Source organism: Helianthus annuus, chromosome 8, assembly GCF_002127325.2.
Source record: "Helianthus annuus cultivar XRQ/B chromosome 8, HanXRQr2.0-SUNRISE, whole genome shotgun sequence".
NCBI lineage: Eukaryota > Viridiplantae > Streptophyta > Magnoliopsida > Asterales > Asteraceae > Helianthus > Helianthus annuus.
Window position 1 is genome coordinate 119,383,835 of NC_035440.2, and position 17,323 is coordinate 119,401,157.

A 17,323-nucleotide genomic window follows, 5' to 3' on the forward strand; every position below is an offset into this window, starting at 1 on the left:
TATAGTCAAAACTATCGATTTCTCGATTCCATTTTATATCCGTTATAGTATGCATCACTACACACAGATATTTTACAAAGTTTTATTCGGAGTTATGTTACAGACTGATTTCACTATTTACTTTTACTATTACACAACTATAGTTTTACCATCCTCCTATCTCTCGTTACTCTTCGTCCTAAAAACGAAGTTCCCTTTCATCATACTTCCAGGCAATTTATCCCCCTATCTCCCTGATTCTATTTCCTGCATCCATCAATTCTTCACCGTAATGGCGAAGTTCAGCCATATTCTCGTTACTCATTGGTGGATTAGGTAGGGGTTCTGGATCGAATTGTGGAAAAAAGGAATAAGGATCGTTGACAATATTTTGAAATTGCCAATCATTCGTCCACCATTCGTCCATTTCTACAGGTTGATAGTGAACTATTGGTTCTGGGATTGCTGGTTCAAAATTCATAGGGAGTGGATTTTCAACAGGATAGGTAAAAATATTAGTATTGACAGGTTGAATAGTCTCACAATTTTCCAATAGAAAATCTATTTCATCTTGAAAAGTTGTTCCCTGATTTCGGTTGGAGCTCTCTCCGATTTCTATCTGAGTTGGTCTAGAACCTTATCCTACTTTCATTTCTATTTCCTTAGAATATTCCTCAAACTGTATTTCCATTTGCCTAGAATCTTTCCTAACTTCAGTTTCCATCTCTTGCTGTTTAGTACTTTCTTTGATTACAATTTCTTTTCCTTTTCCTAAAGGGTTGTTTATTTTAGGAAGTTTCGGAGCTGGCTTTTTCCTACGGATACGACTACCCCATACATAATTCTTTCTTTTCTTTCGTTTTGGTTTTGTCAAAAGTGGAGCCTTGAATTCTACAGGTTGTTCCACATCAGCAAAGTATCCAGTGAAATCTTGGGAAACTTCTACATTCACCGGGTAAAGATCGAGGTTCTGAAAGGCTTCAGATATCTCATTCATGCTGTGTAGCATATATGCAAAATGCACAAAAATGCTAAGTTAAAACTTTGGAACAAAGTTTAACAAAGAAACATCAAAGTTTTATTGCACACTATTTGTACAAAATAACAGGAAAGAACACACTCGGATTTATTTATTTATTTACTGGGAAGTGCTATTACTAGATTTAGGGTATTTATAGATTTGCATGTTCTGCTACAGTGGCTAGCATATACAAATTTGCCCATTTCTCATCTAGCTTGTCTTCCCAAGGTGATTTATTATTTAATTCCTGGGTTTCCTTTTTAATCCTCTTTTCTCGGATTTGCTCTTTACTTTTCTTAATAATTATACTCCTTTTTCTAGGAGAAAACGGATTCTCATATTGTGCTTTTCGCACAAATATTCCTTCTTCAGGAATCGTAGGGAGTTTTGAAGATGAACTTCCCTCTTCATAGACTGACCTATCTAATTTAAGATAGATATCTTGCAGCTTTTGCTTACCCATACTGTAACTAACAAATAATCAGTTTAATAAAACACATAATCACATAATAGTAATCAGGAAAAATTAAGTATCTCTAAATACTTAATTAGCTTTACTCAGTGGCTCTGATACCACCTCATTTCTGTCACGGCCCCCGACCCGGTTTGACCCGTTTCAGGAGCCGCGGGACAGAAATCCCGTGATATTTATTTATGTGATTTTAGCAGCGGAAATTTGTATCGTCAGGATCGTTTTAAAGCTAAAAACTTTTCCCGATTATTTTATTTCACAACTCGGGATAAAACCCCGGTAATTTACAATAACATGGTTTTGCGGAGAAATCCTTATTTTTACAAAACATATTTCTTTATTTTATAATGAGCCACTATTTTAAGCCTACACTGCTTCCCAGCACTTTTCCTGAATTACAATAGATCACCTGAAACATGTTTGAAAAAGGTTTTGTTAGCGGGAAATACTGAGTGAATCATTCAGTTTACTGAAAACGACACATTTATTATAATTTACAGTATTAAGAGTTTTTACATATGTTTCAGATATCAACCAACTACCCACAGTATTTGTCACTCGACCGGATCTGTGACTGTGGTCATATCACCATTGGCTGCCCCAATGAATGACGTATATCACTTAATTTTTAGGTTCACCCACCTAATGTGATTAAAACAGTAGTAATGTGCACAATACCCCACATACTGGCTGTAATTTGGTGATTACATAAACTTAATCACTGTAATTTATAATTCTGAAAATAGTTTGGAGTATTGTAAAACAATTGATAAAAAGAGAATGACTCACATTGCAGATTTAGTACGGACAGAATATGGATTAGCCTTGTTAACCTAATTTAATAATAATGCACACAAAACCGGGTTAGTGATCAATACAGCAGTTACGATAACTCACGAGATCAAATTCTCACAACGAATGAAAAAGTGCGATACTTAAACATCCATCGATTTAACGACGAACGACAAAGTATCACCCTGATGTGGGCGGCACTTAAACATCCATTGGATATATTGATCAGTCGGAAAATGAATCGTAATAGCGATCGAGTTATTACCCTGTTTTGCGGCAGCAATTCGATATTAGTGTGTGTTTTGGAACTGTTTCTGCTTATAACGTACTCTACACAACGAATTTCTTCGTCGAATTAACAACATAAAGCAAGTGCCAATATCTGCTATTTATACTGACTTTTGGACACGCTTACGGACCGTATGGCTTTTCCCTTTACGGTCCGTAAAGGGTGCAGTCTAATTACATAGACTAGCTGGGTTCGGGACTAGCTTGCATGACTCACTATTAAATTGAAATTCAATCTGGACAACGTAATATTTTGGATAAATATCACTAGGGTTTATTCCCCCTGAGTTTTAGGGGCCCTGATCCTAATTCCGATTGTTCTAAAAATTTTAGGGTTAGTGCAGAATTACTTAGGTGTCTCAATTAGGGTTTTCTTTTTGACTAATTATCATTCTAATTATTGATTTTAATGAGAGTTGTTACACCTCGGGCCTTGTTTGAAGTAACTCGTATCTTGCCCTAGCGTCGAGCTCATTCGCGTTAAACCTTGTGAACTTCGACATCTGAAAGAATACACCAAAAGTTAGCACGAAACAGTGAGATTTTCAAAAGAAACTGCAAACAGTGAGCTGGACACGGCCGCGTGTTCAGCGGGCACGACCCCGTGTCCAGACGTCTGTTACTCAAAATCTTCATTTTTCGTCCCGGTCCCAAAAATCTGAAAATTTTTACCCAAGTAGGAGAGGTTTCCCCCGAAAATGAAACCCCAAGTGCCGTTTTTTCCCAAAATAACCCGTTTACCGCTTCAGTTTTATCTTTTTCGGTTCAAAAACAAGGGTTTGAAGTTTTTGTGAGAAATCGGGCAAATCTATCAACAATACAAGTGTATTTACTTCCCATTACACTAATCTAAACTAATACTAACAGATTATATCAAAAATTTGAGGTTCAATCCGGATGAACTTGAAGAACCCTAGATTTTTTCCCCAAATTTTTGATGTTTAACTACATGCAAGTAACTAATCTAACTACTAATGATGATAGAATCATACCTTGATGTTGTTAAACGTGGAGGTAATGTTGGAAATCTGCGGAAAATCGCCTTGAACCAGAGCGTTTTCGGTAAAACGGGGCGTGTGGAATGAGGTAACTGTTATGAAAAGAGGGTTTTATCCCGACAGTTGCGTCGACACGGCCCCGTGTTCAACGGACACGGCCTCGTGCCGAGCAAAAGTTTTTAAATTTTTTTTTTGGTTATTAAAGTGCTCGTGTGAGTGCCCATTTTTTCGAAAACATGGTTAGAAGACTTACCGGTTCTGATGTATACTCACTTGTTCGTAACATACCGGGTATGATGTGGGTCCTTGTCATTCGTTAACCGTTTGAAGTGAGATCTCTTCCTCTTCATCCTCAATGGATCCTCGGTAGAGTTTCAGCCGTTGGCCATTGACTTTAAATGGGATACCATTTCGAGCTTTAATTTCTACTGCACTGTGAGGAAAAACATGGGTGATGGAAAAAGGTCCTGACCACCTAGATTTTAGTGTACCAGGAAATAATCGAAGTCGTGAATTAAACAACAGAACTTGGTCTCCTACTCGAAATTCATTAGGCTTAATATATTTGTCGTGCAAATTTTTCATTCTTTCCTTATAAATTTCGGAGTTAGAGTATGCATAATTCCTTAATTCGTCTAATTCATTCATTTGACAAAATCGATTTTTACCTGAAGTTTCTAAATCTAGGTTTACGTTTTTTATTGCCCAGTAGGCCCTGTGAGCTATTTCTACTGGCAAGTGACAACTTTTCCATATACGAGCTTATATGGGGTTGTGCCTATAGTGGTTTTATAAGCAGTTCGAAAAGCCCATAAAGCATCATCTAATTTGTCAGCCCATTCCTTTTTATTTAAACCTACGGTTTTTTCAAGTATTCGTTTTAAACCTCAGTTAGTCACTTCGACTTGTCCATTTGTTTGAGGGTGATATGCTGTTGAGACCCGGTGATAGACCCCATACCTTGTTAAGATTTTTTCGAGTTGATGATTGCAAAAATGGGTACCCCTATCACTTATCAAAGCTTTTGGTGTTCCAAAACGAGAGAATAATTTTTTTCAGAAATTTTACCACTACTCTTCCATCGTTTGTTGGAAGAGCTTCGGCCTCTGCCCATTTAGACAAGTAATCAACCGCCACAAGTATATATTTGTTTCCTTTTGACGGTGGGAAGGGTCCCATGAAATCGAGCCCCCACACATCAACAATTTCACAGACGAGAATGCCATTCTGAGGCATTTCGTTTTTGGAAGAAATATTACCTGATCTTTGGCAAGCATCACATGTCTTTACAAGATTTTGGGCATCTTTGTAAATGGTTGGCCAATAAAATCCTGAATCAAATACCTTTCGTGCGGTACTAGCGGCACCATTATGTCCTCCGTATGGACCTTCATGACAATGATGGAGAATTCTTCGTGCTTCACTACCATGGACACACCTTCGGATGAGTTGGTCGGCACATATTTTGAAAAGATAAGGGTCTTCCCAAAAGTAATGCTTTACATCAACAAAGAATTTCTTTCTTTGATGATGCGGCCATCCTTCGGTGACTATACCGCTAGCTAAGTAATTAGCATAGTCGGCATACCATGGTTCTTGTCTGCTCTCCACCATTTCCAGGGATTCTGTGGGAAATTTTTCGTTGATCTGTTCGTCCCTGGTTGCCTCCAAAGCTGGGTCTTCTAGGCGTGAAAGATGATCTGCAGCAGTGTTTTCTGCTCCTCTTTTGTCTTTGATTTCAATGTCGAATTCTTGGAGGAGTAGAATCCATCTGATCAAACGGGGTTTTGCGTCTTGTTTCTTGAAGAGGTATCGGATGGCTGCATGATCTGTATAGACTACAGTTTTAGAAAGAACAAGGTAAGAACGGAATTTATCAAAAGCAAATACCACAGCTAGTAACTCTTTTTCAGTAGTTGTGTAATTTTCTTGTGCGTCGTTAACTGTTTTACTAGCATAATAAATTGGGTGGAAATGCTTTTCTTTTCTTTGTCCCAAGACTGCTCCAACAGCAAAGTCACTTGCATCACACATGATTTCGAAAGGAAATTTCCAATCAGGGGCTATCATGATAGATGCATTGACTAGCATTTCCTTGAGGGTTAGAAATGCTTGATTGCATTCCTTGTCAAAGATGAAAGGTGCATCTTTTTCAAGTAATTTTGTTAGAGGTCTTGAAATTTTTGAAAAGTCTTTGATAAACCTTCTATAAAATCCGGCATGCCCTAGGAAACTTCTGATTGCTCTAACGGAGGATGGTGGAGGTAATCGAGAAATAGTTTCTATTTTTGCTCGATCAACTTCCATTCCTTCGCTTGAGATTTTATGTCCGAGTACTATTCCCTCTGTTACCATGAAATGGCATTTTTCCCAGTTAAGGGCGAGGTTAGTTTCCTCACATCGGGATAGCATTCGTTCAAGGTTATCGAGGCATTGGTCATATGAATCTCCAAAGATAGAAAAGTCGTCCATGAAGACTTCCATTGTCTTTTCTATCATGTCATGGAAAATGGCCACCATACAACGTTGGAATGTTGCAGGTGCATTACATAGACCGAATGGCATGCGTCGATAGGCGAAAGTTCCGTAGGGGCATGTGAAAGTCGTCTTTTCTTGGTCTTCAGGTGCTATCGGGATTTGAAAGTAACCTGAAAAACCATCCAAGAAACAGTAAAATTTATGACCGGATAGTCGTTCTAACATTTGATCAATGAAGGGCAAAGGAAAGTGGTCTTTCCTTGTTGCTTCATTTAATCGTCTATAGTCTATACAAACTCTCCATCCTGTGACGGTTCTTGTTGGTATTAATTCATTTTTTTCATTAGTTATTACCGTTATACCTCCTTTCTTTGGGACTAATTGGACGGGACTTACCCATGGACTATCGGAGATAGGATAGATTAGCCCGGCGTCAAGTAGCTTGATGACCTCATTTTTAACCACTTCTTGCACATTTGGGTTTACTCTTCGTTGTGGTTGTATTACTGTCTTGTAGTCATCATTCATTAAAATTTTGTGCATGCACATGGAAGGATTTATTCCTTTAATATCTACAAGCTTCCAATCGATCGCATTTTTGTGTTTTTTAAGAAGATTAACTAATTTTTCTTTTTCTATGTTACTTAATTTAGACGAAATAATTACAGGTAATTTACCATCTTTGTCTAGAAAAGCATATTCCAAACCTTTAGGAAGTTCTTTGAGCTTAATGGGTGGGTCTTTAGGAGACACCTTATTTTGTGGCTCATCTAGATCAAGAACCTTAAAGGTTTGTTCTATGGCGACCTCTTCTTCAACAAAGTGTTCATCTTCTTCAGTTGTATTGGGTGGCTCATCTTCATCTTCAATTAGGGGGTCATTATTGCCAAAAGGATATTTCATTGAACGCTCAAGATCTATGTCCCTTTTGAATGCCCCTAATTAAAGAGGTAGATTGTTAAATTTCCGGTTTTTCAAAGCTTCATGAGTTTTCACAAAAGGTTTTCCCAAGACTAGAGGAGCGTCATCGAGGATGACAAAGTCGGTTGGAATAACCATTTGATTTGCTTGAACCAAGACATCCTCAACTACACCGATTGATTTTATTACTTTCCGATCGGATAGAAAAATGGGTATTTGAAGTGGAGCAAAATCACTAATACTTAGCTTTTCAAAAATGTAGTTAGGCATTATGTTAACACAAAGATCTTTATCAATGGTGATATTACTAATAAATGAATTTTGAAAGAAACATGGAACCGGTGTAATGTTAATTTCAAAAGGATCTTCTTTTATTAGCGAAGTTTGATCATTAGTTAACTTAACACTTACCATTTCTTCAATTTTTGTATAGTGTTTAGCTCTTTTAAAAACTTAGCATGAAGGGTTACTAAACAATGATTTTCAAAAGAAGGTGACAAGAGATTAATTTCTTCAAAATTAGACTCTTCTTGTAATTTAACGTTATCGACCTCACATTTTTCGTTGTTTAACTCATGTGTCGGTTTTTCACTTATTTGTTCTTCCATTTTTACGTTTTCAACTATCTCCAAGTTATTATTACACTTTAATTCTTCTCTTGCGCGGGACTCCTCTTCCCTTGCGCGGGACTCCTCTTCCCTTGCGCGAGATTCTTTTATGCAACGTTCGATAGTTTTAATGTGTTCTAATATCCTATCGGTCACTTCGGTGATAGAGAAAGGATTGGGATCCACGAAGCTTGAATCCGGTTGTTTGATCCTTGGTTCCTCATAGTACCCATATGAAGTAGATGGTTCACACCATTGTTCTTCATTGTAAGTATATGATGGATAAGGGTCGAAATTTTGTTATTCATAGTACTCATATGAGGTGGGTTGTTCACGCCATGGTTCCTCATAATAAGTATATGAAGGTGGTGGCTCATATCTCGACTCTTCAAAGTATGAGTATGAAGGCTCATACCTTGGTTCATCAAAATATAAGTATGAGGGAGGAGGTTTATACCTTTGGTCTTCATAGGATGTGTATGAAGTTGATGGCTCGTACATGGGCTCCTCATAATGGTTGTATGAAGTGGATGGTTGAAACAAGTTACAATATTGTACCGAGTGCGGGTTACCACAATTAGTGCAATAGTCTCTCATATAATCATCCTCCTCATAGGTGTAGTTGTAGCCTCCTGAGTATTGATCCATAGGGATCACTCAACAGACCACAACTGAGTCTCGGGACCAGAAAACAAAAAAAAATGGAAACAGAAGGTTGGACACGGCCCCGTGTTCAGTGGACACGGCCCCGTGTTCAGGATCTGTATCTGGGCGTTTTAATTAAAGTTACTGGTCTCGTTGGACACGGGGGCGTGTTTAGTGAGCACGGCCCCGTGTTCAGACTCTGTATCTGGGTATCTAACTAAAAATATGCAGCACGGGGGCGTGTTCAGTGAGCACGGCCCCGTGTTCAGGCTACTATAAATGCAAACTAAACTAAAATGCAGAAAAATGTGTGCGCGTTTTGAAAAGGTTTTGAAAAACTGATTAGGCCGTCGATTTTAAGCTTTCTTAAAATCCTTGTGTCCCCGGCAACGGCGCCAAAAACTTGATGTGTGCTAGTGTGTATATGTTTTAGATGTATATTTTAAGCCCTTTTTACACTTTTAGCCAAGTTTTAAATTTGTAAAACACGATATTCACTAACACTAAACACACATATGGGCAAGTGCACCCATCGTGGACGTAGTATAGTGTTGGTAAGATACCGAGGTCGTCCAAGGACACAAGAGCTTTTAGTACCGGTTTATCCTCAACGTCTAACCAAATCAAAATGTTAGAAAAGATTTTTTAAACTAAGAAAATAAAAGCTAACTAAATGCTGAAAAATAAAATAAAAATAAAAACAGATAGACAACATGAATCACTTGGATCCGACTCGTGTATTAGTATAACCTTTTATTATTTTCGCACTATTGCACTTGTTTAAGAGATTATCTTAGTTATTGTAGTAGGCCCCTCTTTTGAAGGCGAGTTACCCTCAACCCAGTAGTTTGAGTCAGCAAGGATACAATCCTAAAGGGTCGGATTATTGAAAGATAATGAATTAAGTTATTAATGCAAATTATGGTAGGCTCCTCTTTTGGAGGTGACGTTACCCTCAACTAAGTAGTCTGAGTCAGCAGGGATACAGTCCTAAATAGCCGGGTTATAGTATTAATAGTAGTTAACTTATGAGGGGGTCAAAGAGTTTGGATCCCCGCCATCCAATACCTATGGGTATTGAAGGAGATCCTACTAAATTTGACTCAGGTCCCTTGCAGGACCTCTAAACGCTGAACAAGGGCAAGACCCTTACCAAACTGTTCCCTTAACCCCCGACCAAGTAGCCAACATACCTCCATATAGACCGTGGAGATATGAATGGTGAAAATCTTTTATTTTATATAGACAGTAAAATAATGCCAAGACACCACGGACAAACGATAAGGAAAAGTCACCTTCAACATAAGCAACTAGTTATTAAAGTCATTAATACAAAACCAAATAAAAAGTGCAAAAGATTAAAAATAAAAAGTATTATACTAAACACTTGTCTTCACCAAGTGATGTAAGAGACTTAGGCAAACATGGCCTTGATTGACAAGAACTCTTACGATCAATCTTGGATCCCGAGACGACTCACACACTCTATGATGGACAATGGATGATGGTGGTGGATGATGGTGTTATGGTGGTGGTGGGTGGTGGATGAAGTGTGAGAGAGGTGGTGTGCCAAGGGATGAGTTGCAATGAAGCCAAGCACTCCTATTTATAGGCTGAACAGAAGCCTGGGCACGGCCCCGTGCCCGTCTGATAATCTCTCTCCTCATTAATTGTAATTCGCAATTACAATTAATGCGCCTGCAGTACTTTCGCCACGCCCCCGTGTTCACTGGGCACGGCCCCGTGGTGGGCAATAGAAGCTTCTATAGGTTTGTCTTATATGCTGCTTCTTGGGCACGGCCCCGTGCTGGCTGAGCACGGGGCGTGTTCAGTCTTCTGCCTTCTCTGTTTTGCTTGGGAGGATGCTGTCGAGGGGTCGGGCAATCCACTTATGTTCCTTTTCTTGTATTTATGTTACATTTAGCTGCTTTTTTGCTTCTTTTGTTAATTTGAGCTCATTTAATCCTGAAAATACAAAAGGAAGACAAAAACACTCTTTTTCTAACATTAGTACTTAAAAAGGGTTAGTTTTATGCCTCATTTGATGTAATTTATATGTTGCATTTTACACACATCAGTATTGTGGTCCTCTTTTCGAATCTCATTTCACTTTACGCTTGAGGTTCTTGACCTTCTTGTCTTTAATTTGTAGAGGCTTCTCAAAAAATTTCAGTTCTTTATATCTTGAAGAGATACCACTAGAGCTTCATCAGCTAGGCATCTCCTTAAGTTTCATACATGAAATAAATCATTTATACCCGCTATTTCTTCTGGCAACTTTAGCTGATAAGCTACTGGTCCCATTCTTTTAATAACCTCAAATGGTCCAACAGATATCGGACTTAGCTTTCCTTTCTTGCTAAATCATACTACTCATTTACAATGAGATACTTTTAATAGCACTTTGTCTCCAACTTGAAACTCTATTGGTTGGGCGCCGTATCATGCGAACTAGAGGTTGAGCGCGATGGAATAGGTATGGGAGAAGATGAGGTATTTAACCGGAAATCCGGGGCAACATCAACATACTAAACATGAAGAACTTGATATCCACTTTGTTCAGGAAAAGGTTTGTATCGCTAGTGTTCGTGTTCTATATATCCAGCTGATTTTCAATATGAATATATTTTTATGAAAGGTCTACCTCAGACAACTTTCTACTCGGTTCCGTTCCATCATGTGCATTGATAGTCTCCTGCTCAGACTAAGTGGGTGTATTATGGGGGTGTTTGGCTTAGCGTTTTGAAACAACTTATTGACTTGTTGGTTTTTTGAAAAAGCCAATAAGTCAAAATAATGTTTGGATATGTGAAAAGGACTTTTTTAAACAACTTTTTGTATAAGGTGGAAAAACCATTTTGAAAAGCCAAGAAACCTTGACTTTGAAACTCCTTTTAACTCTTCTTGAAATATTACCTTTTCCCACCTCATAAGCTTATCCAAACACTTGTTTAAAACAATTTATTGACTTATTGACTTTTCCCACCTCATAAGCTCATCCAGATACCTTTTTAAAAACTCATTTTGGATAAGTCATAAGTTATTAAGTCCTTTTGCCAAAAAGTTCTTTTTAAGTTAAATAAGCAATCCCAAACACCCCTTATTTGTATATTATTTTATGTATTTCACTCAGGTTACCATTGAGGGTCAAGTGGTCCCACAAACGACTAAGTTCAAGTACTTAGGATCGTTTGTGCAAAGGGACGGGGAGATAGATAGTGATGTATCTCACCGCATTCAGGTTGGCTGGTGTAGGTGGAGAGCAGCCACTGAGATTTTGTGTGACAGGAGGTTCCCAACAAAATTAAAAGGGAAATTTTATAGGGTAGCAGTTAGACCAGCTATGTTATACGGGACAGATTGTTGAGCCATCAAGAAAACACAAGCGCGCAAGATGGAGGTAGCGGAGATGAGGATGTTGAGGTGGATGTGTGGCCACACGAGGTTAGACCGAATAAGAAGTGAGGTTTTTAGGAATTGGTTACGAGTATCTAGTATATCAAACAAGTTAAAAGAGGGGAGATTGAGATGGTTTGGGCATGTGAAGAGGAGGCAGTTGACTGAACCAGTTAGAGCGGTGGAAACCATAACAGTGGAAGGAAGGAGGAGTAGAGGCAGGCCAAGTTGACTTGGGATGAAAGACTTAGGCAAGATTTGGTAGAGTTGCACCTCTCTGAGGACATGGTTCAGGATAGGAGTTCGTGGAGACGTAGGATTAAGGTTATGGCCTTGTAGGTGAGGGTATAGACGTGTCAAAGCTTTGCCTTGGGAAGGAGGGCTAGATTTCTTTTACACTTTAGGTAGGCCAATATATGATGATTTTTCTTGTATCTATGCTTATATGTTGCTTGCTGATGATCTATCTGACTACTGCTACGCTATTTACTTATCCATCTTTTGTCTATCTGCCTGTTGGTTGTTTTCGAGCCGGAGGTCTCTCAGGGAGCAACCTTTCTATTCTTAGGATAGAGGAAAGGTTTGCCTACATCCCACCTCCCCCAGACCTTACCAATAGTTCTACTATTTGTGAGATTTACTCGGTATGATTGTTGTTATTTAATCAACCTTGTGTATAGGTGTTAATATATTGTTTCCATGGATATAGGTTGTTAGTTTCCTTATATTTCTCCAATTACATGTATATGTAGTCTTGGTTTAGTGAATGGGAAATCAGGTTTGAATCTCAAAAACTTTCACGCTTCAGTATCTCAATTTGTGTTATATTGTTTGTAAATGATCCTCCTTAGGGCCTAGGGGTGCCATAAATCGACTTTCCAAACCAACCAAATAATTAAGATCCGATCAAGTGTGACTTAAATAGCAAGACAACCAACCAACATTCGATTGTTCGACTGGCTTAGGTTTGCTCCAACACCTTCTTTTGTTAAATTTAACCTAGGCTAATCGGATACTTACTCGAATATTGCATTATGTCATTATACCTACAATCTCTTAACACCTTTTTTTGCATAAGCAGATTGTTTCAAGGTTGTCCCATGCATGTTCACTTTGATTGACTTCAGTACCCAAGTAGTATGACAGTAGCCAAAGATTAAAAATTTCAAATTTACTCCATTTTTCAGTGAATTCTTCTATCACTTTTCGATTTATTTAACAAAATCTCATATTCATATATTAAAAAGCTAACTTCTTACTAAAAAACTACCGTATGGTTGATCTTTAAACTTCAGATGAATACATATTTTTATATACTTTGAAAAAATTAAATCAATATTTACCTGTACATAACAAATTCAGCATTAAATAATGTATAGTCACTATAAAAAATTAAAATTTTCAAAGAAAATATACAATTGTAAATGTATTTTTATAAAATAATAAAGGTATAGATTTTATTTACATTTTATATTTAAAATGAATGGAGGGAATTATTTTCAAATAGTGGAAACAGATAATGGTATGGTGTAGGAATTACGAAAACCATTCAAGTTGGATATTTAGAAATTGACAATACACTTTAAGATATCAACAAGATCCATGTCATTTTCATCACTTATGGGCCCAATAGAAAATGACGAAACCCTCCCTAAACCTTAACCCCCTAAAACGCTTCAGTTTATTCTTTGATTTCACCAGGGTTCACGAAATTATGTTTGTTTGAAGTTAGTTTAGGGGTTTAAGTATTATCTTTTTAAACTTAGTAACTCGAGTTATAAACGAGTCGGGCTCAAGCTCAAATTTTAGCTTTATTGAGAAATCTTGAGCCTAGCCGTCAGTGGCGAACCCAGGAATTTTTCCATGGGGTGCGGAACATTTTTAAAAAATTTTAGGCCCCTAGTTATATAAGTAAAAAAATCGGTTCATATCGGGTCGGGTCATGTAAAACAAACGAACATCAAACTAAATTTATATAATCGTCAAAAACATGTCAAACCTTGTTACAAACATAATTAAAACGTCGACGCCCTACGTGTTTTCATTTTTTGAAATATATCCAAAAATCAACTAAAACTAATTTCTTAAGCAAATCTTTCTCTATATAACATAAGTTCATCGCTCCATAATATAATGTTTCAATTTTAATTTTAATTTTCAACTATTCAAGCTCTAGAAATCATAACGTAAGTTGTAATCACCCTAAAAATATATAAACAACATAATCACCCTAAAAATCATCTAAACAACCATAAACAACGTCAAAACACACAAAATTTCAAACCTATTTAACAACTTTATTACCCCTTTTCTCCTATAATATCAACCAAAATCATCAAAGTAACAAAGAAACTTACCCGTGTTCGGATTCCGGTTAGATTTGGTGTCAAACGACGGTGGTATGGTGGCTGATTACGGTGGTCGCCGGCTGCTGGACTGCAATCGCTGGGTGATGTTGTTCGTTGGCAGTGCAGGGACGCAAGAGAGAGAGAGAGCGGGAGAGAATTTCTAAAGGTTTTGGGCTTTAATTATTTGATTATAGTTTGAAATATTGTTGGGTTTAGTTAATGGGCTAAGACTTAGTGGGCTAGCTAGCTAGGAATTATAAGTGGGTAAAGGTATGGATATTTGGGTTTAGTTAGTTAGGTATTAAAAGTTACTAGTGGGGAACCCGCGCGTTGCGGCGGAGTCGATAATTTACACCAGCAACGATTTATAAGATACAATTTCGAAGCATATATACAATATACACATTGATGACTCCATTGTTTATAGGTTGTAGATACACATTGATGACTCCATATATATGATACAATAAGTATTCCGTATTGCACCAAACATTAGTACCATATCCAAAAGGTTAATAACAAAAATCACCTTTTTTCTATTCTTTATAGAATTATCAGATTAAACTTATCACCTTTTTTTATTAACTGTGGAATTATTAGATTAAACTTGTGTAGCGAAGTCTAAATAAGCATTACCGTGAAAATCAAGAATTCAAGACCACTTATTATTAAAAAGTTAATATATATGATTAATAACTTAGTAACAAATTTTGAAATTCACGAAATTTGACAATTATGATATTTTATTGATGTAGATGACTGATGGTTTTGAAGTCAAACGTTCATTGTCATGATATTAATTATAGGAAGTTGGGTTCGTACACCAATATTAGACGGTAATATATCCAAATGTACAAAAAAAAAAGTCCCGCCAATTTTAATTTTGTTGTTAGTAAAAGCAAGCACAAGGCCGCTATCACATGTTGAAAAGGCATAAAAGATTATACCCAAAAAAAGGCACATATAATAAGAAGTTATTTTTATTATCATCTATCTGTTTATAGTGATTATGGACAGTGGACATATGGTTGCATAATGCACAAGAGAGCAAGATTATTGTACCAACAGAGAAAATAAAGAACTTGGTCACAAATACTGCATCTTGAAGTGGCAATAAGCGTAGTTGTAGTTGGAACAGATTGAAGATAAGATGAATCAGATTCAAGGAATAAACAACAACAGTGTTGGCGTTTAACCGGTTTATATGTTCAGATCTGGCTAGCTGGAGAGTCCTTGATGAAGAGAGAAAGTGTAGTTGGGAAATGAAATATGAATTTCTTCACTTCTGCTGAAAATGAGGAGTCAATGCACAACTCAAGAGGTAAAACTGTTTACAACCCTTAAAACTTAGACAGGATAACGGGTCAACCTGGACAATAGGTTATATTGATCCACCCTTACGCACAACCATCGCCAAGCTCACCATCAATTTAAACTTTCGACTCTAGCATTTCATAATTATAACTTCAAGAAACGGATTGTGATCGTTATTCTTCATAAACCGTTAGCAAGAATGCAAGATCAACAAACATGAGAATGATGTAAAAAGCTAGGAGCTTGATGCTAAGTTAAATAAAAAATAGTCAAAAAGACATTCAGAGACATTAACAAAAAGAACAACTGTAATAATAATAGATTTCATAATTGATTAAAAAAATACAAAATAGATCCTTGGAAAATGGCATAGTGGCCCTACAGCTAAAAACTTCAAAGAACCAAAATCAGTTAAATCCTACGCGATCATGGCGGAGTAACGTGACAGAGGTATGTTTTACACCCAACAGAGGTTGTTTCTGATCGCGTAACTGATTTCAGTGACGGAGAGTCTAAGGTTGTTAGTGTTAGTCATGCGGTTACTTTGGATGGTTGTGATGCGACTTTGGTTGCAGCAGTTGAAGAAGTTGATCGTATGGTAACTGATTCATAGCTTTTTCCTCAAAATCCAATTGCATCGATGGGAAGCTTGCACACAAACAAAGACAATTTCTTAATTTCATAGCTTTTTCATCATAAATGGTCATGTCATGCCATGGTTGGGCATCTAAAGCATAAACATTGATCTGTTTTAAAGACCAACTTTGATTATCAATTACAAAATGAAGTAATCATGAGAGTGTTTATTAGCACCGGTTATAGAATATGGACGGTCTGAAATTAAATTCTCTAGATGCATATTATTGATTTTTGCATTCACTTACCATTAAAGTCGAATAACAAAGGTTATATAAACTGGTCGTGTGAGCTTCTCTAATATAATGGAGGCTTATCCCTCATCATCTTATTAACAGACATCGCAACGTTTTGCCGACAAAATCATTTTAGTTTAAACTAAATATTTCATAATAATCAGATGAACATAGGTGCCGTTCAAAAAAAAAGGATGAACATAGGTGGTGTTATATATTATATTTTGAAAGTGATTAGTTAATTATTAATTGATATATATATATATATATAACAATAATTGCATTTTCAAGGCGCTTCTTATGATTTTCGTTGATCTGAATAGATTTTTTGTATACAATTCCAATTATAATATAGTATTTGAATGAGTTAATCAAACATAAATATATACATCTAATGTAATTGTAAATATATATACCTCTAATGTAATTGTTGAATTGAATGTCATTAGCTTTCATAGATAAATCTTAACTCTTGACTTCCTTCAGATTAATTAGAGTGTTTTAAAGACATATTTGCCCTTAAAAAAGAGTTAACATATGCATTGTGTGTTGTATACTAAGCATTCCTATTTGTATCTCTTAAATTTTAAGAAGTCCTTAAGGAAATGTTTTATAATATAGTATATAGATATAATTTAGATGGTATTTTTTTTAAATAAGAGTTTACTAAAAAAAACTTAAAATATAAATTGATAAAACTTTTTACCTAAGGGGTGCGGACGAAAAATTTCAAGGGTGCGGTCGAAAAATCCAAGGGGTGCGGACAAAAAATCCCAAGGGGTGCGGACGAGATTTTCGACGGAACTTAGCACTAAATTTTTTTTTCCTCAGGGGGGCGCCCGCCCACCTTAAGGTGTGCTTGGGTCCGCCCATGCTAGCCGCGTTAGCTCGTATATGTTCGAGCTCTATCCCAAGTTGAGTATGGCTTTCTTAGTTGGTTGTTCAATGCTAACAAGCCCCTGCATATATGTCATTTCATGTCCGTTCCTCGATAGACACGCGGTTACCACACCTCATCTCCGAAGGCATACCTCATAAACATCCCAAATCATAAAACTATTTATATCCATATTAATTACCCAAACCAAATCTTAACACTAAGAGGAAAAAAAAATATTACTGACCTCTTAAAAGCACTCAAAATGGAGTCTCCATAACCAGTTATTAAAAGATATTAGATTTTGCGTATTT